At 41.4% G+C, this 24,912-nt stretch overlaps 1 protein-coding gene across 1 annotated transcript in view; it reads right to left on the bottom strand.

Moving 5' to 3' along the window:
* The window catches only part of tspan9a (tetraspanin 9a), a 222,123-nt gene extending 203,808 nt beyond the window's left edge, over positions 1-18,315 (bottom strand). The window contains exon 1 of the mRNA XM_061773469.1: positions 18,054-18,315. The gene's annotated coding sequence lies outside the window, so the exon portion shown is untranslated. The remainder of the gene's footprint in view (positions 1-18,053) is intronic.
* Between the last annotated feature and the right edge of the window lie 6,597 nt (positions 18,316-24,912).

Here is a 24,912-nt window from a genome sequence, read left to right as displayed (position 1 = left end):
GGTTGCATTAGGTTCCCGGGCACCTGCCCTTTTGCCCTTGATGCCCAAGGTGCCCCTTTGTCAGTTATTGTTTTTATTTATTTATTTATTTTTAAACATGTGCGTGAGTGTGTGTAAGTCTGTCTGGGGCCTTTCATCAATAACATCTGATGTAACCATGTTGGAAAAAAAATGTATTAAGTTATAACTTGTTAAGGAATTAATAAAGTTATACGGGCTGTGGCGAGTCTGTCCACGTGCCTGCGTGAGCTGCTCATCCAGCAGTGGAATTCATGTTTATCAGACATAAAAGTTACACCATTTTCACCAGAACTAGACAAAGCAAGAAAACAAGGCACCACTGAATATTTCCCCTACTACTACTTCGATTCCTTTTCACTTCCTTTCTATCTTGTGTCATCATTGGACAGCTAATTATCTGGCGAGTTGTGGTTTAACTTCATTGTATTTCAACTCAATAGAAGTCTTGCAATTTTCATGACTGCATTTTCCTTTTATGATAATGGGTCGGTAAATTTAGTCGAGATCAGGAGCGTGATGAATGTATCGTTGAGATATTTATTTACTGTCCTGCAGAAGGTGCTTAATTATTGTGTCTAACTTTACACCATAAAAAAAATCAACATCTATATAATTACAGGCGGCACGGTGGACGACTGGTTAGCACAGCCACCTCACAGTTCTGAGGACCCGGTTTCAAATCCGGCCTCTCCTGTGTGGAGTTTGCATGTTCTCCCCATGGAAGGTTAACTGAGGACTCTAAATTGCCCATAGGTGTTAATGTGAGTGTGAATGGTTGTTTGTTTATATGTGGCCTGCGATTGGCTGGCGACCAGTTCAGGGCATACCCCGCCTCTTGCCCGAAGATTGCTGGAGCCTATTCCACTGTAAACTCCCATTGTAATATTGACTGTGCTAATTCTGTTAACAGAAATAAATACGTTAAATCATTTTGGCGATGTGTGTCCTCTTTGCTGGCTTGAGCACCGGCCCCCCAAAATGTCTGTGCACGTGCCTGGCGCTAGGCTCGTGTAGTATTGTGTCAATCGATCTATTCTAGCAGCATGCCAGAAGCTGGAGTGTAGTGGTGTGCGGTCAATTCCCACAAAGTCCCATTCACAAATTCCTGTGATTGGAGACCAGTCTACAATGCAATCTGCCTCACGCCCTACGTCAGCTGGGACGGACTCCAGCTTTCCTGCTGTGACACTGAATGTGATAAGTGGGATAGGAAATGGACTTAGGTGGCTTCATGGCAGACTACTACGAGCACAATCAGCTTGGGTCTCACACTGACAAATCTTGTGTGACATCTCACAGTAAACTGATTACCACATCCTGTAATCAGGAAGACGTGAGGGCAGTAAATGATTGCAGATCGCACAAACATTCTACCTCAAACCCAATCATCAGAGGAACTCACTCTGAGTAAACAGCGACTAATTATACTCAACCTGCACCTTATTTATCACATCATTACCTATATTAGGACACCAGCTAGAATTGTTCTGCTTGGAATACTAATAATTCACAAACTTTGTGAATACATTTAATGCATTACTTTGTTAGAGAGGATGTGGGCTAAATGCCATGTAAGCCCTTCACAGCAAGATTGGATATCAAGTGCCCCTGATATACAATTAGACAGGGTTACTAGCATAACAGCCAATTTCATGCTGGATGGCAGTCAGTCTTGAGCATGATTAAATGTTGGTAGCCGCATAAGTGACACAGCTTCTCTTGATGCCTAAATAATGCAGCAGCACTCTTCCATTATCATGAGAATACAATAGCAAAACTTGGATTTTTAAGGATTTCCTTCCACCTGGGCTCAACAGAAAAGTGCAAAAGTATAGTACAACTCAGTTAAAGATGAATACCAGATGTTTTCTTCTATCCTAAACCAATAAGTCAACTCTCTACAGGGGTACTCCTTTAATGCATTAAGTGTCCTCACTTTAACAATAAGTTTATTTAAATATTTCACCTCTGTACCACCAGTAGTGTGGCTTTCATCTTGAGCATGAAGCACTGAGCTGAGCTGAAAGAGCAGAGTGACATTCAGTCTGGTTTCATTTTATTTGCACGTTAAACAGGATTGCCCTGAGTGTGAGAATGCACGTCAAACAAGTTGAGTGGGGCCGAGTGGGCCCTGTTACCAACACTCAGTGGCGTTTTGGAGCCACGGCAAAGAAAGCAAGAGGCACAATGGGCATGCATCAATCATTTGAACCAAAGGCAAACGGTTGGCATGAATTTCCTTCCTTCATATTTCCTTAAACCTTTGAAAGCTATGCATGATTTTGTTTTTCAGAGTTCCAAAATAAAAGCAGGACTTGAACATTTTTGTGGCTTTGAAGATACAGTACATTGCAAAGGAAAATACTCTTGTTAGTACGGTTTCCATTTTCAGTAACTCGTATGCATTTTAAACAAATGTCCTTAAACAATTTTAACATATAGTCAAAAGTGCCATGTGACACCATAACAATTTATTCTTAAGTGTAACTCATTGCTTTTGAGTAAAAAAAAATATATATATATATATTGCACATAAGCAACTATTGCTTGAAGACAAGGACTTAAAGGAGATACATTTTATGTAAACTGAATTTACACCCTTGAATTAAGAGACTGTTTTTGAATAAATATAGAGCTATATTCCTTATCTGTGATACCCATATTTCTCACCTTGTCAAACATACAAACAAAAGCCGAGGGCCATTTGGTGAATAATTATTGCGCAACATTTGACTTTTTATGCAATTTCAGTGTTCATAGTCTGTGTCGATTGTGTGGCGTGAAATTTGCTGTAGGAGTTGAGGTGTCCTTGCTTGGCTGAAGAATCTGATTTCATGACAACAATGAAAGAGAGTGCCTGCTGTCCAAGAAAATCATCTGGGCGATTGCCCTGGAATGAAAAAAGTACCACATTCAACAATAACAATGTATCTGGAGACTTAAAAGACACATCTCCTTTTACGTGGTGCACCCTTGAAAATGAGCAATTCAGCCAAAAACTAGATATAATGCTCAAACACGCTAGGGTCACAACATCAGAAACAAAGATTTTTTTTCCTTTATATTAATAAAATATAAGGAACAATTTGATTTTGATTGTGTTGTGGTTTTTAGTGGTGTCAACATGTAGTGTCAGCTCTCAGTACATCAATGTGAGAGCTGTTTCTAATATTTTAGTTCCTAATTGTTTCTTGTTTTTGAGCAGCAGCATCTTATTCCATAAGGATTTGGCTTGGAGACCAAAGGTGTCGAAGGTTTAAATCCTGCTAAGGAGCACAATTGTTCAAAAGAGGAATGGCTGTTTCTTGAGCGCTGTCAACGGGCCCCATCGTGAGGCACCTGAGAAAGCAATGTGAAACGATGGAGCTAATGTCCGGCTTCAATTATTCATTCTGTAATTGCACTCACTATGAAAACATCCATTTTCTGTACCGCTTATCCTCACTAGGGTGCGGGCATGTCGGAGCCTATCCCAGCTATCTTCGGGCGAGAGGTGGGGTACACCCTGAACTGGTCACCAGCCAATCGCAGGGCACATAAAAACAAACAACCATTCACACTCACGTTCATACCTACGGGCAATTTAGAGTCTTCAATCAACCTACCACGCATGTTTTTGGGATGTGGCAGGAAACCGGATTGCCCGGATAAAACCTACAAAGGCACGGGGAGAAAATGCAAACTCCTCACAGGCAGGGCTTGGATTTGAACCCCGGTCTTCAGAACTGTGAGACAGATGTGCAAACCCGTCTTTCACCGTGCAACCACTATGAAAACATACCAAGACTAATGACAAGCTGAAAATCCCACACCTATCAAACATTCACATAAAATTCTGAATTTGGACTTTAAAAAGGTTAAATGAGCCATCAGAGGAAATAAATATCTCCATCCAACAGCATTCTGGCAACTTCCGAAGGTAAGTAAACATGTCATTCATCACACACTTCCTCTCGCTGGTGAAGCCCTGATCTTTTAATCTAAATGAAAAACATATGCATACAAAAAGGGGAGGGGGCATAAAGGCATTTCTTCCATGAGAAGAGGCGCCTCTGTAAAAAAATTAACTGTAGTGCAGAATTTTTTATGTGCAAACAAGCACGCACACATGCGCGCGCGCACACACACACACACACACACACACACATTTTGCAATAAAGGGAGATTTTATGAGATTTTAAAGTGTTCATGCTAGAACCATTGAATAGATTGAACAAAATGGTGCACACTTGAAATACTGTTCATATGCACTGTTGTGCTGAAATGACCTCACCATCAGAAAGGTGCTTTGCATCATGGTATTTGCTGAATACCAAATATGCTAGCGGATTGGTACACATATTTCACTAATATAAAATGACAGAGAAGCTGTGTCACTCAATGTTGTGTGGCTTCAAACATGCAGGTGAATAATGACACCCAAAGAATAGTGCATCTGAGGTTGTTAAATGCATCGCAACAACCAAAAACTTGGCAATAGAGACTGCAGTCAGCAAATTGGCAGAAGGAATTTCATGAGTTCACTATGCAGATGTATTAATCCATCTATTTACTGTAGAACCCCAATTCCAATGAAGTTGAGATGTTGTGTTAAACATAAAAAACAGAATACAATGATTTGAAAACCTCACCACCTGTTCAACCTATATTTAATTGAATACACGACAAAGATATTTAATGTTCAAACTGATAAACTTTATTGTTTTTAGCAAATAATCATTAACTTGGAATTTTATGGCTGCAACACGTTATGGCTGCAAGCTGGGACAGGTGGCAAAAAAGACTGAGAAAGTTGAGGAATGCTCATCAAACACCTGTTTGGAACATGCCACAGATGAACAGGCTAATTGGGAACAGATGGGTGCCATGATTGGGTAGAAAAGGAGCTTCCCTGAATTGCTCAGTCATTCACAAGCAAAGACGGGGCGAGGTTCACCTCTTTGTGAACAAGTGTGTGAGAAAATAGTCGAACAGTTTAAGGACAACGTACAATTGCAAGGAATTTAGGGATTTCATCATCTGCAGTCCATAATATCATCAAAAGGTTCAGAGAATCTGGAGAAATCACTGCATGTCAGCGGCAAGGCTGAAAACCAACATTGAATGCCTGTGACCTTCGATCCCTCAGGCGGTACTAAATCAAAATCCGACATCACTGTGGAAAGGATATCACCACATGGGCTCAGGAACACTTCAGAAAACCAATGTCAGTAAATACAGTTCGCCGCTACATCTGTAAGGGTGAATTGAAACTACTATGCAAAGCAAAAGCCATTTATCAACAATACCCAGAAACGCCGCCGGCTTGTCTGGGCCCGAGCTCATCTCAGATGGACTGAAGCAAAGTGGTCCGACGAGTCCACATTTCAAATTGTTTTTGTAAATTGTGGACGTCGTGTCCAAAGAGGAAAAGAACCATCCGGACAGTGATGGACGCAAAGTTCAAAAGCCAGCATCTGTGATGGTATGGGGCTGTGTTACTGCCAATGGCATGGGTAACTTACACATCTGTGAAGGCACCATTAATGCTGAAAGGTACATACAGGTTTTGGAGAAACATATGCTGCCATCCAAGCAACGACTTTTTCATGGACGCCCCTGCTTATTTCAGCAAGACAATGCCAAACCACATTCTGCATGTGTTACAACAGTGTGGCTTCATAGTAAAAGAGTGCGGGTACTAGACTGCCCTGCCTGGAGTCCAGACCTGTCTCCCATTGAAAATGTGTGGCGCATTATGAAGCGTAAAATACGACAACGGAGACCCCGGACTGTTGAACAGCTGAAGCTGTACATCAAGCAAGAATGGGAAAGAATTCCACCGACAAAGCTTCAACAATTAGTGCCCTCATTTCCCAAACGTTTATTGAATGTTGTTAAAAGAAAAGGTGATGTAACACAATGGTAAACATGACCCTGTCCCAGCGATTTTGGAATGTCTTGCAGCCATTAAATTCTAAGTTAAGGATTATTTGCTAAAAACAATAAATTTTATCAGTTTGAACATTAAATATCTTGTCTTTGTAGTGTATTCAATTAAATATAGGTCAAACATGATTTGCAAATCATTGTATACTGTTTTTATTCATGTTTAACACAACATCCCAACTTCATTGGAATTGGGGTTGTAGTTTTGTTCCTATGAAACATCATGGTTTATCATTTGGACCCTTGCTATATCAATTTTTTTTAGGCAATGACTTTTATGGGTTTTTACTATTTACATACTTAAGGCCTCTTTATACTCCCGCGGTTGCGCGGCCAACAACGCCAGCATCGCATCACGTGACCGACGAATTGGCCCACGCGGCCTCTACGCGTCACTTGACACACACACGGCAAAAATTGTTGCTGCGCATCGAACGCCGCGGAGATCATCTCTCGTGATTGGTACATTTTAGTCACATGCTGTGATGACGTATTCAGCGTGCCCCTCGGTTCTACATACCATCTACGCCGCCGCCTTCTCAATCGATTTTGCAGCTTAATTAAACATATCATCTGGTCATCTAGGTCAATTTGTTCTAGCAGACACTGTTCCATGGTTGCCATTGTTGTTGCTTTGTTCCTTGTTACTGAAAGGAAAGTAAAAATGGCTACCGGAAATGGCCCAAAAAATGCAGAGGAAACTCCACCCTGTGGTGTCCTAGCCAATACCAGCCGTAGCGACACCCCCGACTTGGAGGTGAACTGCAGTACATTTTCAAAATAAAGGCGAAATACGCGCGGGACAGCCGCAGTGACGTCAGCGCGGTCGCCGTCCACGAGATTACAAAGAAGCCTTTAGTGTAATGCTCCCCGTAGTCGTCATATTCCCCAGCCGTTTATTAAACGCCAAGAGAACAATCAAACACACTGAGCGTACTCACACGAAGGCTGTTGTCTGCCACAGCTCTCAACCGGACACTCACACACAGATTTTTACCAAAGTCACGTGCCCCGCCTCTTAAAGGCACATGGATGTACACAGACACTACAATCCATACAGTATTTTCTATACATTTTATGCTTGCAATTAGGTTGTTTTGTGTACATTTACAACATGTTTTTTATAAGTTCAAATGTGTTTAAGAGTGCGGGTAAAACATTATATGGTGTATTGCTGGTGAGACTGGAACGCATCCCCTGCGATGAACGAGGGTTCACTGTAGGTACATCACTCCTGGTGGTTTTAGCATGAGTAGAAAAAGCCAATGTCATATCTTTTTATTTTTTTCATATATGTGACATGTTCACTGGGAAATCATTTGACTTCTCCACTAACTTTAACAAAAGTTGAAGAAAGCATCATCCATATGAAAACAACATATGTAAGCAGTTGAGGTGCAGTGTAATAATGTAAAGGATCATGTTTCAAAAGTTCACTTGAGGTCTCACACCGAGAGGCAGCAGACTCAACTCACAAAGGTGCTTTTGATTATGGAGGTGGTGGAGAGCGAGCGCTGCCTCCAAAATGAGGCTCCCTTATGTCCAGTTAATAGCAGCAGGTTCAAGGCTGCAAATTACTGTTTTTTTTTATCTGTCTGGAGCAATTTGGAGTCAAGAAGTTCTGTCACAAGTCCCCAAAAAACAGCCAGGTCAGGTGCCACAAGAAGATTGTTTTGTCTTTTTTTTACTCACAGGTAGTGCCACTTATGTATGCTAACTCTCAGTGATACTGGAGTCGCCGCCTTTACTGTCCGCTTTTTTTTTTTTTTTTTTTTTTTAAACGGAAATTTCGCTTCCAACGACATGGTTGTAAATTGCACAGACAACAAAGACTAAATCATGATTCAGGACAGCAACACTTAGTCATCAACTACACCACTGAAACCACATTTTAGCAATCTTGCAGATAAAGAATTGCTCAGATTCCTTTGCTTTCTCTTTAAGGGTCATATGGTTCAATCTTAATCGTCGCACATCCATCAAAAGTCACACAAAACTTCAGCGTCCAAACTGTCATGATGCCTGGAATTACGTGAGACCTCAGCACTCTGAGCATCATGAGCGGATTAACACTGTCCGGGTTTTACTTTTTGGCTTCTTTCGGACCATTTCTTCCAAAAAGTAGGAGATACCTCAACAATCTATCAATCAAAACACTGACTAGTGCATATTCAAGTCTGCTGAAATAAGCAGTTTCTCTGGTTTATTAGTTATAGAAGCGGGGTTGATTAAAATAAGTAAAATGTTGATACATTACACCAAACTCTGACATTACTTCCAAACCGATCATTTTGTGCGTTTAGGGCCATATTCTCTCGTTGGTGCGTAAGTCTGTATTTTACGCGCCTGGCTCTCCCGTATTGACTTCTGACACACCCACTGCGCGTACCGGGTGAGTATGTGCGCACCGACACGCAATGCGGGACACATTGAATTCTGAGGCTCGCTGGAATTCCTGCATCGTGGCGTTTTCCTGATTTGCATGAATGCTATAGAAATCCATCCATCCATCCATTTCCTTTACCGCTTCTCCTCGCTAGGGTCGCGGGGGTGCTGGAGCCTGTACCAGCTATCTTCGGGCAGGAGGCGGGGTACACCCTGAACCGGTCGCCAGCCAATCGCAGGGCACACGAAACAAACAGCCATTCGCACTCACAATCACACCTACGGGCAATGTAGTGTCTCCAATCAACCTACCACACATGTTTTTGGGATGTGGGAGGAAACCGGCGTGCCGGGAGAAAACCCACCCAGGCACGGAGAGAACATGCAAACTCCACACATCCAGGGCCGGGATTTGAACCCCGGTCCCCAGAACTGTAGGGCGGATGTGCTAACCAGTTGTGCTAACCACTCGTCCACCGTGCCGGCGCTATAGAAATCCATTTGGGAAATATATCATACTTGTGAAATGAACTGTAGCGGATGTAAGTCGATCGTCGCCAGGGAGACGTGGGCACCGCTCATGTATTCAGGGTTCGACTCTACCCACCGTGGCGGGTAGCACAGCCACTCCTATTAGCCAATTTGGCAGGTTGAATTGTACTCCCTTGTTTGAACTGCGAGCAGATTCTGCCACTATGCTGCTGTCTATTGCTTATCGATTCTGCCTACCGCCTGGCTCCTCCTCCTCGTTGAGTTCCGATCATGCACTCACTGCATGATTGGCTGTTTTTGTTTCATGCGAGTTTTAGCGAGTCTATTTCAGCATTTTTTCATTGTGTAATTTGCAGCTTTGCGAACAAAGCAAAGATAAATGTAACCGTCAACCCCCATGTCCGCCATTACACAACATAATGCAGCGTTTTAAAGTTGTGTAAGTTGCGTCTTTGTGACATAAAGATAACGCAAATGCAACGTCACTGTTGCAAGTTCAAGAAGCACAAGAAAATCAGTCCATGAATGATGCCTTCACTTCCAAGTTGGTAAAGTATGTGAGGCGCCTGCGAACAGTAAATGTATTAATGACTCGTTTTATGAGCAGTACAACCACAGTAATTCCTGAACAGTCATGTCTCTCACATAACTCCCATGTCCGCTGCACACTTAATATAAGACTATACAGCATCCCACTTTACTTCATACTGCCATGTAGGGTTAATGCCTTAATTTAAAATAATAATAAAAATACTAAACAGTTATATCGAATGTATTAATGTAGTAATGTAATGTAGTAATTTATATATAATATAATATTTTGAAAGCAGCTACACTGGTCAAATCTACAGTCCTTTGAATGAATAAAATAACGTGATGCATGTTTGGATTATTGAAAAAAAACATTTGTCAACTATTTTTCACTTTTGAATGTTTTCTTCAGCATTTTCTTTTGAGTTGTTTGCAAATACCTAGTGGCTACAAATGGAACTTTTCAATATCTAATAAATAGGGCTAGTTATTTTATCGAGCTTTAATCATCCATCCATCCATTCTTTGTACCACTTCTCCTCCTGACGGGTCGCTTTAGGATGTGCTGGAACCCATCTCAGCGAGAGGCAGGGCATAAAAATTGTAGCTTGTAAAAAGTGTCTGGTGAGTCTGGGAAGCCACTAGCCACAGTGGCTGGGGAGCAAAAAGGTTCGTGTCAAGCCATGTCTGTATGTAATGAATCCAATAAAAGTAATTTAATCATCATCAGAATATTGTGCTCATGACTGGACACGTTTAGCAAAGCGAGTCGTTGATCAGCTTTGCCCAGCAACCATGCTGTAGAGTGCGGATGAGGAAATGCGCTTAAGTGTTTGGGAGAGTACGTGCTCGGCCAGATATGAGAGGGAAGGCCCACGCTTCCGGGTTACTGCACCCAGAGTGCGCAAATGGTCAGAAGGTGCGCAAATGATAGCCTTAAGTGGACGACGGATTGGGCCCAATCAGAAAACGGGAGAATATGGCTCATAATGTGTAGAAAACAAAACATTCATCTTTAAACAACATAATACTAATCTTTACATTTTGAAATCTATATTTAATGGAAGAGTCCCCATTTGTAACCACAGTGTTGATGCATCTTGCCATGTGGCTCAGCTGTCTTTCACATTGCTGTTGCTGGCCCAAATTGAAGCAGCTCAGTTTTATTTGTGGGTTTGTGAGCATCCGTCGTCCTTTGGATTACACCCGAGGTTTTTAAAGGGTTTGAGGACTAGAGATCGTGCTGGCTATGACAGACCTTCGCCGTGTGGCCTCCACACAACAATTCTCCGAGTTTGGAAACATTGTCAAAGGCAGCAGAAGAAAAGGTTTTCTTCCAGGACAACTTCGTATGGCGCCTGATTCATGTGTTCTTCATGAAGAAAAATCTGCCTGATTACAATCTTGCTGCAGCTCCCACAGTTTATCACAGATCTTCCACCAATTTGCACAGGAGGTGCAAGACACTGTAGCTTCTGGAATGGAATGGACTTCAACAGAAATGCCTGTTTTAAGAAAAAATAGGAGTGGTCTCTTCATGTTTTCCAGAGCTGAATGACCAAGTTTGGTGAATAGTATGGCACCTTTTTAGGCACCATACATTTCAGTTTATGTTTGTTATCGACGTGTTTTAATCGTTTTAAGCGAGGCTGGCATCTATGGAGCATCCCACAGTTGATGTCAGTATACCGGTAGCTGTTCTTTATGGGTTCCATTAATTACAGGCTAGAATTAATGACAGTAGACCTTGAAAATTGCTGAATGAAATAGCAAGCTCCTGTCCCTAAAACACAGGGAGTGATTGATAATAGCCAATATGAAGCAATTGTACACACGTAGGAGTTGATTGACCGACATACTTAACCAATAGTGTCTGTTGACACAATGAGCTGTTTACATCTTTTCCCTTATCATTGGGTGAAAAGAAAACACAGTCATCGAGCTTTGAGGAACATGAAATTAGGAAGGCATTGGAGCCCATTTTATACAACTCATGTTACTGTATTAAAAAAAATTATTCCAATATACATTATACTTACTATACTTTATAAAGTACTTATTCTTTATATAGTATACTAGTAGTAGTTGCTTACTTGCTACCAGTAGTATGCTTTTATATTTACTTTATACTTAATAATTTTCTTTTTTGTTGTAGGGTTGCACGATAACCGTTTTTTACACCCATACCGATAACCGATAACTTGTTTCTCCAATCCGATACCGATAACCGCAAAAGGAAGCAAAGGAATCACAGCACTTCATTAGCTGTCGAGAACTCACTGAAATTGAAAGAGTCCGGAATAAAGCACTATTGGTCCCTTCTCAATTTTATGAGAGGTTGTCTAATGAATTTGTTAAGCACTGTACATTAGTTGTTTTTTTTTTTAATCAAATGTTTGCTTGTAAAACCGCGATTCGCCTACAACACAGGTGTCAAACCCAAGGCTCGAGGGTCAGATCAAGCGGTATCAATTTATGTTGCCGACTAATGCAAAAAAAAAAAAAAAAAGTGTCCACTTCAGTAACGTGGTGAGGTTCATTGCTGGTGAGACATGGACGTTGGGGTCAGATTTACACATTTATGGGCCACAGTGGCAGCCTGATATTTAAAACTGGTAAAAAAAAAAAACAATAAATTATATAATTACACTAGCATACGTATAATATTTGGAGTCTTGCATTACCGGCGGTTTGTAACAAAAAAATATATTATTACAACAAGTGTGATCGTATAGTGAATGTTGTTGAAGTTATCCTGATAGACTCACGTTTACTGACCTTAATATATACAGCATGATTCCTTTTAGTAATCAGTTTTATATTATAAAACAAAATGAACACATTCACATTTATTTTGCAAGACGTCCCTGAATGCACTTCACACGGCTGAGTCAGCATTAGCTACATTAGCAAACAGATGAAAAATAGCAGCGTGGAAATAAATATAACAGAGATACACCAAAATACATAAAAATAACCAGCAACACAGTATCACAGTGGAATGGTGATGAAAGTCAGCTTTGGCTACAGGATATTCATCTGCATAACATATAAACAATTCTGAATCACAGTCTGAGCTGATAAGAATTAGCGGAAATTGTTATGAGTACGCAGAATATGAATACTTAATTATTATCCTACCAATATCTACTATTTACCACAATTTTCCATGACTTTTGATTTCAATTCAATATGTTGTTAAAAATATAGACAGTCATCAATTGCGGGGACAATTAAATGTTGGACATACAATGTGCTTACTATGACCACTATGGGATTATATTGTTGCTGTTGTAGAATATCCCTCTTACTTATGGAAAAATATAACGATGATAATGAAAATGTGATGCTTTTTTTTTTTTTTGACTGACATTCTACAGAAATCTCATGGGAATTTACATTTTGTGGGCTAAAGTTGATGCTGAAGCTGCACATTATGAGACTGTAGAACACTATTGCTCAAAGAAAACACTGATAGATGATAGAACGTGACAGGTTGTGGTAGCTGTTAAAATTGCTGTGCACAAAAACATGAGTTTCAATATGCTTTGAAACAAATCAAACTTCAAAACTAATTCAACACTAAGAGCAAAAAATAATATTAGTGTCACTCTTTCTATTGTTTCATGTTTTGTTTTGTTTTTTGTTTCTTTCACGTGTCATTCTGAGGAGAGTTGCGAAAAAAAGTGTTGATTTTAAAAGCTGTGCCAATCACGCTAACAAGTAAGCCTTCTGAATAAATCCTTTACTTCTTGCAGCACCGACTATTCTGGACAAGGAAAACCAAATCCAATCGTATCGCTGCTCTTGTAACCTCACTCACACAAGACATAATACAGGAAAGCTATATGTAAACATACAATGTGCTATTTGGGGAGTTAAAAAATATTTCAGGACGTATTAATTAATTTATCATCAAAAATAAGAATTACAACACATTGTCAAATTGCCCTGACAGGCCAGGGCCCATTTATTTTATTTTATTATTTGTATTTTGATGATTTGAAACAAATCTGCATTTAAAATATATATTATTTATTTTGTCACAGGTACTCTTATATTTTTAGGCGAATAATACTCATTCAACTTTGATGACATACATAATAAATAATGACAGCTTTTTTCATGCTCGTGATTCAGAATATGTTTGTGGTACGGTCAAATATTTTGGTTTTCTTGTTGGCAGTTTGCAATGCTGTGAAACATTTGTTGGCTAATGTTTCTAATGCATATTTCTGTTTCAATAAAATATGTTGCAAGCAGTAGAATACGTAATTTATTTTAATCATGGCTCATAATAAATACTGTAGTAGTATGTTATCACACCATATACAGTGTGTATATTGTGTATCTCTTGATAGATAGATAGATAGATAGATAGATAGATAGATAGATAGATAGATAGATAGATAGATAGATAGATAGATAGATAGATAGATAGATAGATAGATAGATAGATATGAGATAGACTTTGCAGAGCATGTAGTAAGTTGCATCCTTTGCATGTTAGAGCCATATGCCGAGTTTACTGAGGTAGAATTTAACACCTACTTGAAATGAAATATGACAAGTTCAAACAAAATAGGGGGAACCACCGCTCCTTCCGAAGGCCCCTATATTATCATATGATTAATGGACTGACTTCTTTGTAACCATCTGGTCTGCAGTAATACACATGAAGGAAACACTTGAAAACCAACAAAGGTCATGCCATCTCGACATGATTTGATGTTGACTGGTCACAGTGGATCAAATGGTTGTCAGTTCTGTTTTGGCGAGGGAGACACAATATACAGCATTTTCAGGCTCCACGGGTATGAGCTAAGGAACGGGTTCAAAACACACAGAGTTCGGTGTAGGCAGTTTACATTAGCCAACATATTCCAGCAATGACCTGTACACCAATGATGCAATATCAGCGCAAAAGACTAATGCTGTTAGTACCGCAATGAACTGCTCACACGACAGCCATGATGACATTTGCAACTTTGACATTTATCCTTCTCTCTTTTCATTGTATGCTCACTTAACACCGGTAATGCCACTACCATCATTTGTAACATGTATGTAACTTTTTACAAAAAGTAGTGAGGCACCGAAATGAAAATTCTTGACAGAAACCGGTCGAGACCAGGACTAATTTGCTAGTCTTCAACATCATCAATGTGATCATAAGGAGATTAACTTGGTAAAACAATAAATACCCTCAATTCATGTGTTACTAACTAATATATATATATATATACACAGACGACTATACTCGACGACTCGATTATTCAGCCTGTCTGCAAGTTGCTGCAACAAAAAAAAAACATCCACGTTCAGGCCATGGCGCCCATCTTGAAGCTTCGTAGCCTAGCGAGCAGTGCGTCATACACTACACGGCTTCTTTTGACCGACGAGTATTCTGCGGTACTTATTGTTGGGCAGCTGTCGTGTTCTGTTTTGAATTATCAAAATAAACCTTTTACCTTTTAAAGCGAGTCATCAGCCACAACACCACAAAGGTTGCGGTCATTATGGGGGTGGTGGGGGGTTAGTAACACATCAATTGAAGGTATTTGTTGTTTTACCAGGTGAATCTCTTTGTTATCGCATGAATGAAGTTGAAGATTAGCAATTGAAAATTGCCCATAGGTGTCAACGTGAGTGCAAATGGTTGTTTGTTTGTATGTGCCCTGCGATTGGCTGGCGACCAGTTCAGGGTGTACCCCGCCTCTCGCCCGAAGATAGCTGGGATAGGCTCCGGCACGCCCGCGACCCTCGTGAAGATAAGCGGTACGGAAAATGAATGAATAGTGTTGAGTGCATGCCACAAGACTCTAGCTAAATAGAGATAACGTTACAAATATCTATAAAAAGTAAATTGTTACTTTGCTTTAAGTTGAGCAAAATCGTCATGTTTCATGCCTGCCATGACGTGGTGACTGTGTGTACAATTTCTACTGAGAGTCGGAATTTAAATCTCACGGCTAGAGTTGAGTGCTGCCAGCGCTTCCCAGCCTTACAAACATACGACAAAACACGGAACTAAACAGGTACTGGTTTACGTGAGAAGAAGCTCAAATTCCATGTTGGGCTTGTAAGATTTGATTTTTGTGAAGCCCTGCATGCAATTGGCTGACGACCAGTTCAGGATATACCACGGCTAAAGTCATCTGGGATAGGCTCCAGCACACCCGCGACCCCAGTGAGGATAAGTGGTAGAATGAATGGATGGATGGATGGATAGATTTTTGTGAAAAAAATGCACAAAATGAGTTCTTGCACTTGATGTTGGTGTGCTGATCAGCAGTTTTGTGCTATCTTTGAATGGTAATTCAAAAATGTTTCATTTTGTTGATCACTTCAAACCCTTGTTCGTGAAGAGTGGAGCTATTATGCGTTTGAGCATGAAATATATTAAGATACTGTGATGTACTTAGGTTCAATTTAAAAAAAAAAAAGACATGCACATATTTTGTTCATATTTAAATGGCATTTTGTCATACTGGCTAGAAGTGCACAGTCTGGTGACCTCTTAAAGCGCTGATGAAAAAGTGTGGCGCCCTCATTTAAGTTGCCCATCCCTGGTCTATTCTATTCTATTCTATTCTATTTAATTAGCATTTCAAATCCTATCCTAGTCTACAAGACCGCGACCCCCATAAAAATCGTTTGCTGTTCACAAAGACATGAATAGTTCATTAGAACATACAGTGCTACACAAGGCCCGGGCCCTCAGAACTGTGAGGCAGATGTGCTAACCAGTTGACCTTCGTGCCACTCCTATGACTATTCAAATTTAACCAAAAACTGGCAAAGCATAATATGACTTCTTAAAAGATGTGAAATGAGTTATCTATTTGCATTCCTGAACAGAAAATGTTGTTTAAGTGATTGGACGTTATGCTTGCTAAACTTCTGTCTTCTCAGAGAAGCACAGCGAGCCGCCTCAAATGTGGTATAAAAAGGTCACTTCAGTTTCAGTTAAAATTCATCTTTACTGTTCAAAACGGTAAATGTAAAGTGCTGACTAAAATTGAAGGAGCGCACATTAAAGCACTTCATGATGTCAAGTCGGCCTTTCTCGTTTTTATAAAAGGTGGTCAAATACGTGTGTTAAGCATTGTACATTCTCTGTGTGTTTTGGTGCAAAGTGATACACAGTCGTTCACTGAATTGATTTTTTTCTTCTGTTATCGTTTTAATAAACGTTTACTCTTAATATATTGAGTCATGCGCAACCAAGGCGTTGCCTTTTACTTATGCGTATTTAAAACAAAGTGTTGCGAAAATACAAGGGTTGTTTATGTGCAAGAGTAATGTTGCAGATGTTATTGCATGCAAATGTTGCAATCCAGCAGAGCGCTAGAGATCATTATATTGTATACCGTGCTCCTGAATAAAAACTGGGAATACAAGCGTCTTGTTGACCTTCAAGAAAAGGATTTAGCATAACCTAATGCTAGAAATTAACTTTTTTTACTCTTTGACACAAGATGCAAAGTTATTGAGTATTGGCGCCAAGTCTCATACAGCCTAATGCCACAAACATAAACACGCAGCGTCTTCCTGTTACCGATTGGCCCACAAGTATGTGATTAAACGTTCAGGTGGGGACGAGAGCGGAGTAAATGTTGACATAGCAGCACAGCTCGTCTATTGTGAGGTCCTGCAGAGTGAGCAGTGCGGATGTTGGTGCGCCCCGGTCTCAGAGAATAGGAACTTTCAGGAAAGGCCAGAACACAGAGGCGAGCTCTCGAATGTCTGACAGTGTGTGACTGCAACACATTGCTGCTTTTGTTTGCCACTACGCAGAATCAGCCAGTGCTTCCCACAGGAAAAACTCTCCACAAACAAAACTTACAATTGTTATGGATTCAAAGTGGTCCAGTGCACTAAATTAGTTATGGATGGTCATGCTTGACATCGGTAAATGTATGTATGTATTCCAAAATTCAAAATAGCTCTTCCCAGTCGAGCGGAAGCTGAGGTAGAATGTGAGGTAAATGAGTGTAAGACATGTTCACTTGTCGCATGAGCAATGAGCAGCTGAGAAGGCATACTGACTGCTGGGGGAAACTCATTTTCATCACTGTTCATTTGTTGGGGGTTAAAATTCAAATACTAAACTGGCTTCCGTGCAACTTTGCAAAAGGGGTGGTGCAAGGAAGACCCTATATTATATATATATATATATATATATATATACATATACATATACATACATATTCACACACACACACACACTACACTTTAGAGTTGTGCAGAACTGTACTGCATCCTACTCAGAGCTGTTCTTAATAATTTGATTTTTTTCATTTTAAGTTATTGAGATAAGCAAAATATTAGACAGCTATGATGCAGTTTAGCCATTGTACACCCCTGCAAAGTACAATCTCATGCATGTCTGTCTGTTTTGACCCAATATGTTTTCCTTGAAGCTTCAAGGGATGGAACCATCATCCTGCCCGGAATACATCAAGTGCTCTGCGGTCGTGTAATGATAGTCTACTATTATCGAGTTGACGTCCCAGGAGATCCTAAATTTGCATGAGCGTTTCTGTGTTACGTCTCAACGTGCTTTGATAACGTACGCATGTCTCAAAATCAGCAGTTAAAACGCCGGCAACGGACAAAAAGTGTCATGATGAGAGTAGAAAGACTGAGTTGCACAGCTGTGTGAGAGTCTCAAGGAAACAGCAGTCGCGTACCTTCCAAAGTTCGTTGTCACAGCAACCTGTCAAACGACGCAATCTCGCAGCTCCAATCCAAACTTTCCAGTTGATGCTTTTGTGTCTTAATCCGACTGTTTGGCCTCCGGGCAGTGACAGTCAAAGCCGCTGGGGTGACACTGGTTTTTATGGCTGGCAGTTTGGGGTGTCTTCTTCAAGTTTCGGGGTGTCCTCTGTGCGTCTCTGCTCGATGATGAAAGTTGCTCTTCTTTGGGAGGTTTAGACGAGCAGGAAATGAGGTGGAGGAACTACAAGAAGCTCTTACTGACTCCTAGAGGCGCACCGGGGCGCTGAGTGGGATTGGATTCACAAACTGCTACACTGTGCCCTAAATGATACGTTAGAAATGTAACAGGAAGAAAATAGACAGTGTGATAAGTCTTGGACTAAATGTTATGACTTTGGTAATTAACAATTTGGGAAAAACTGTATTATTTTTATTTATTAATTGTTTTTTATTTATGTGTAATTTCTTCTTTTTTTTTTTTTTTTTTTGGTCCTGTTCGGCTGTTAGGTCAAGCAGAATGGAAAACCTGTATCCCTTTTATGCCGAAACAGTTTTACTGTGTCACAGTGGAGTATTTAAGCTTCGGATGTGGTATTATGATTGAGGTTTATTGAGAATCAGACTAGATCAGTCGAACAGAACAAAGTTTCGAGAAGGGAGAAAGAAACAAAGACTAAAGACAACACTAATTGTTAAACAGGATGAGTGAAGTAAATCATTACATTATCTACAACAATGAAACGTTAAATATGAGTGTCGCATGGGGCTGTAATGCTACACCCTGCGAGGGAAGGATAGGACGAGATAGAACAGGACAAGGACAGGAGAAGAAGCATGCAGGACCAGGGTCGTGAACCCGTCTGTACAACTGAAGTGTGGTGGCATTAATTATGTAAATTATAAACGTGTGCGGGACAAGAGTATAAGTGAGGGGGATACACAAGCGATTTGCATATTCATCAGTTATTTGTTGCAGTAAGTAAACTTATTGATTAACTGAATACGTCTTGATATTTAACAAAATATGTATGTTTTAAAAAAAAGAAAAGACTAAAATCATACAGCTTTTAAAGGTAGAATAAAATATGAAGTGTATGTGGCCTTTGTATCCAAATCATTGATTCTCATAGCTATGTAAAAAATATATTTGTTGATTAGTAACTATGAATAAGTGTGGTTTGTATTGAAGGTGGATTTAACTTTAAACTCCATCCATCCATCCATCCATTTTCTACCGCTTATCCGAGGTCAGGTCGCGGGGGCAGCAGCCTTAGCAGAGACGCCCAGACTTCCCTCTTCCCAGCCACTTCATCCAGCTCTTCTGGGGGGATCCCGAGGCGTTCTCAGGCCAGCCGAAGGATGTAGTCTCTCCAGCGTGTCCTGGGTCGTCCCCGGGGTCTCCTGCCGGTGGGACGTGCCCGGAACACCTCACCAGGGAGGCGTCCGGGAGGCATCCGAATCAGATGCCCCAGCCACCTCATCTGGCTCCTCTTGATGTGGAGGAGCAGCGGCTCTACTCTGTGATCCTGCCGGATGACCGAGCTTCTCATCCTATCTCTAAGCGAGAGCCCGGACACCCTGCGGAGGAAACTCATTTCGGCCGCTCGTATCCGGGATCTTGTTCTTTCGGTCACGACCCACAGCTTGTGACAGCTTGTGTGGTAGGAACGTAGATCGACCGGTAAATCGAGAGCTTCGCCTTTCGGCTTAGCTCCTTCTTTACCACAACGGATCGATACAAAGTCTGCATCACTGCAGACGCTGCACCGATCCGCCTGTCGATCTCCCGTTCCAATCTTCCCTCACTCGTGAAAAAGACCCCAAGATACTTGAGCTCCTCCACTTGGGGAGAACACCTTCTCCAAGTCCGCAAAACACATGTAGACTGGTTGGGCGAACTCCCATGCACCCTCGAGGACCCTGCCAAGGGTGTAGACCTGATCCACTGTTCCACGGCCGAAAACCACACTGCTCCTCCTGAATCTGAGATTCAACTTCCCGATGGACCCTCCTCTCCAGCACCCCTGAATAGACCTTACAAGGGAGGCTGAGGAGTGTGATCCCCCCGTAGTTTGGAACACAACTGGTCCCCCTTCTTAAAAAGGGGGACCACCACCCCAGTCTGCCAATCCAGAGGCACTGTCTCCGATGTCCACGCGATGTCGCAGAGGCATGTTAACCAGGACAGCCCTACAACATCCAGAGCCTTGAGGAACTCCGGGCGAATCTCATCAGCCCCCGGGGCCTTGCCACCGAGGAGCTTTTGAACCACCTCGGTGACCTCAACCCCAGAGATAGGAGAGCCCGCCTCAGAGAACCCAGACTCTGCTCCCTCATGGGAAGGCGTGTCGGTGGAATTGAGGAGGTCTTCGAAGTATTCTCCCCACCGGCTCACAACGTCCCGAGTCGAGGTCAGCAGCGCCCCATCCCCACTATACACAGTGTTGATAGGTGTACTGCTTCCCCCTCCTGAGACGCCGGAATTTGGACCAGAATTTCCTGAAGCCGTCCGGAAGTCTTTCTCCATGGTCTCACCGAACTCCTCCCATGCCCGAGTTTTTTGCTTCAGCGACCACCAAAGCTGCATTCCGCTTGGCCAGCCGGTACCCATCAGCTGCCACAGGAGTCACACAGGCCAAAAAGGCCCGATAGGACTCCTTCTTCAGCTTGACGGCATCTCTTCGGGAATTGCCGGCACGACAGGCCACAGCTCCGGTCGGCCGCCTCAGCAATGGAGGCGCGGAACATGGTCCACTCGGACTCAATGTCCCCCGCCTCCCCCGGAACATGACCAAAGTTTTGTCGGAGGTGGGAGTTGAAACTCCTTCTGTCAGGGGATTCTGCCAGACGTTCCCAGCAGACCCTCCCAATACGTTTGGGCCTGCCACGTCGGACCGGCATCTTCCCCCACCATCGGAGCCAACTCACCACCAGGTGGTGATCAGTTGACAGCTCCGCTCCTCTCTTCACCCGAGTGTCCAAGACATGCGGCCGCAAGTCCAATGACAGGACCACAAAGTCGATCATCGAACTGCGACCTAGGGTGTCCTGGTGCCAAGTGCACGTGTGGACACCCTTATGCTTGAACATGGTGTTCGTTATGGACAATCTGTGATGAGCACAGAAGTCCAATAACAGAACACCACTCGGGTTCTGATCGGGGGGGCCGTTCCTCCCTATCACGCCCTTCCAGGTCTCACTGTCATTGCACACGTGAGCATTGAAGTCCCCCAGCAGAATGATGGAGTCCCAGCGGGAGCACTCTCCAGCACCCCGTCCAAGGACTCCAAAAAGGGTTGGTACTCTGAACTGCTGTTTGGTCCATAGGCACAAACAACAGTCAGGACCCGCCCCCCCACCCGAAGGCGGAGGGAGGCTACCCTCTCGTCCACCGGGGTGAACCCCAACGTACAGGCGCCGAGCCGGGGAGCAATAAGCATACCCATACCTGCTCGGCGCCTCTCACCGTGGGCAACTCCAGAGTGGAAGAGAGTCCAACCCCTCTCGAGAGGACTGGTACCAGAGCCCAAGCTGTGCATGGAGGCGAGTCCGACTATATCTAGTCGGAACTTCTCGACCTCACACACCAGCTCGGACTCTTTCTCTGCCAGAGAGGTGACATTCCACGTCCCTAGAGCCAGCTTCTGTAGCCGGGGATCGGATCTCCAAGGTCCCCGCCTTCGGCCACCGCCCAGCTTTATCACAGTGAGTCGCAACATTGTAACAGTAGAAAAATGCGGATATCAGGATGACAGCAGTTGAGAACCACTGCTTTAGATGTTGTCCTGGGTTCCATTGTAATGTCGTGGATGAGTCGTCACTGTGTTCTTGGGGTAATTTTTGTAGGCAAGCCACTCCTGGGAAAGTCACCATTATGTCATGTTTTGTCCGTTTGTGGATAATGGTGCTGACTGTGATTTGATGGAGTCCTGAAAATAATTTTTATTTAGGCCTATAACGAAATATTCAGGTAAATTTTGAAACAATTTTATTCTAATACTCAAATATCTTAAAAGGCAGACTTTTCTAAAGAATAATGCAAAATATTTAAATTCAACATTTTGTTTTTAATAAAAAATTTCTCGTAGTCTTATCTCATTATATTTCAAATTTAATTTTTTTATTGTTTTACCTTTACTAGTCCATATACTGCAATACTCAACAAAAATAATAATAAAAAACATTTAGATGCAGCATCAGATTTATGACATAACAGCCTTTGTAATTAACTTTTTTTTTTTTTTTTTGTGAAACCATCAATGTATTTTCATACGATATTATAATTTAGTTAGGGTAACTTCCGAAGCTTGAAATAATTGAGCTTTTAATTTTCATGATTTATAGTTCCGTTTCATATTATATTGTTATTAAAGAGTAATGGGCTTTTTAATTCACTTTAACATGTATATAATGTTAAAGTTAATGTATATAATGTATATAATGTATATAATGTTAGTTGTGCAAATGCTTGTTTGTTTATGTGTGGCCTGTGATTGGCTGACGACCAGTTCAGGGTGTACCCCGCCTCTCGCCCAAACATAGCTGGGACAGGCTCCAGCAAGCCTGCGACCCTAGCGAGGTTAAGCAGTACAGAAAATGGATGGATAGAATGGATGTATATTATGTTATATTGCAGCTGCATGTTACACAAATGGGAGTTGAAGAAATGGCTAAACTCCACAATGAAATGAAGAAGGATGCTGGTCCCTCTGCCTGTCGTTTGTCATAAGAACAAGAAGCCAAGATTAAACAAATTTAAGAGATTCTTAATTTTTTTTCCAATTTTTTTATTTATTGTATTCTTTATTTCGTGTGAAAAAGTAACAGAGCGAAAAGAAACAATATTTTAACAAAAACTAAAAATAAAGTTCAAAATTTGAAAAGGAGTCGGAAGAAGTAAAACTTATTCACTCCTACCCCTATCGCTACTTCCTTATAATCCCTATAGAACATCAATATAGTGCTATAATAATATGATTATATAAAATCAATAATAATTTGTGAATATTAATAAATGCACATCCTTATTCCTACCTACACTAATACAATAATACAAATGATTATATCCGTAACAGCAATATATTTGGTTTTAATAATAAGAAAAGAAAAAAAGAACTCCAACAAACCAAAGTAAACATAAAAACACCTATACCTATATAATATAAATATAAAATATAAATGTATTTTTTGTACCATATAATAAATAATAATAATAATAATAATAAATAATACTGAGTACCTTGCCATGTCTCTACACTAATAATCACTTTGTGCACGTGTATTTGCAGGTGTTATTGTTCATGCAACATCATCTCCTTATTAATGAACTGTGGAAAACAACTGAATCTCTTGTTTTCCCCTTCATTTTTATGCAGGTTTCATATATTGCAGTTCTCCCTCTGCCATATGATTTTATCTTGTGAATTTAGCTGCAGTCTACTAACATTCCCAACCAGTGTTTGGCCAGGCCTTTTGCCTTCGGAATGACAATTTTCTGAGCTATGCATCATGCACTCCAATAGCCTCCAGTATAGTGAAAGGGGATGCATCTGGATGTGACCTCTAAATTTCTGACAGCAGGGCCTATAATCTGGTTGTGATTTGGCCGTTACTCTCTGCAGAAGTAGTATACACATGATGAGAGAGTCGCCATGGAGGAGCATGAGGGGCTAAAGACTTAATAGCCACCATGGGATGAACCTGGATGGCTACCAAATAGCACTAATTACAGCACACGCGTGGCTGTTTAAAAAAAAAAAAAAAATGGCACCAGTCATGTCGTCATATGCTCCAGTGGAGATGTTCTCATCTTAGTTTAGTCATGTAGCAGATGCGAAAGAGGGGACATCTCTGAAGCTGAAGGTTGTCGGAATTGCAATTGATTTCTGATTACCTTAATCTGAAAGCAGTTAATTAATCATACTTAAGCCATTGAGAGTGATTCCAGCTCAGCTAGTTCACTGTCAAAAGAAGGACAACATAACGTCACCTAGGAGAAATCGAGCTGCAAACGCACATCCACGCAGACTTCACTTATGGCAACCTCTTTCTCCAGTCAGCATTGTTATGCCCAATAAGAAACAGGCATTAAAAGAGGTGTTTCAGCTGGGATAGGCAAAAGGTATTTTACAGTTTGGCTATTATAGTGCTTGTCACCGCAGCAGACTGAGTGGGTACAAATGATTTGGTTAAGCTAAAGCACACTGGCTTAAAAAAATGACATTGCTAATTTGCTTGTATTAAGTTTTCAAACAAACGTGAAAAAGACAAAACAATTGCTTCAACAGGTAAATCACACAAACATTAAACTGCAACCTCCATGTGCTGTACATGTGCAAATAAATCCATCCATCCATTTTCATTCACTCTTGTCCTCACTGGGGTCATGGGTGAGCTGGAGTCTAATACCGCCAGCCTTTTGGTGAATGCGGGTACGTATCTCCTGGCTTGCTTGCCAGGCAACCGCAAGACAAACAAACATTTAGACAATTTAGTCTTCAATGAAACTAACATGCGTGTTTTTGGAATGTGGGCGAAGCCGCGCTACCCAGAGAAAACCCAGACAAGTATGGGGAGAAGACTCAAAACGCCACAAAGGAAAACCGGAACAGAGATTCGAACCCAGAAACTTAGAACTGTGAGTCAGACATGCTAACCACACTAACCACACCTTCCTGTAGATTTAAATACCGTAAATGTGCATTCAAATTCATTTTAAAAGTGGTTACATGTACAGCATATTGGTTGCCTAATCAGACTATTTGTGGCAAAAAAAATATCTGAATTCAATTTCAATTTACAATAAATTCTTAAAGGTATCTTCTGCTCACA

Source organism: Phyllopteryx taeniolatus, chromosome 5 (genome assembly GCF_024500385.1).
Source record: "Phyllopteryx taeniolatus isolate TA_2022b chromosome 5, UOR_Ptae_1.2, whole genome shotgun sequence".
NCBI lineage: Eukaryota > Metazoa > Chordata > Actinopteri > Syngnathiformes > Syngnathidae > Phyllopteryx > Phyllopteryx taeniolatus.
The sequence above is the reverse complement of the archived record's forward strand: the minus strand, read 5'-3'. Positions and strand labels throughout refer to the sequence as shown.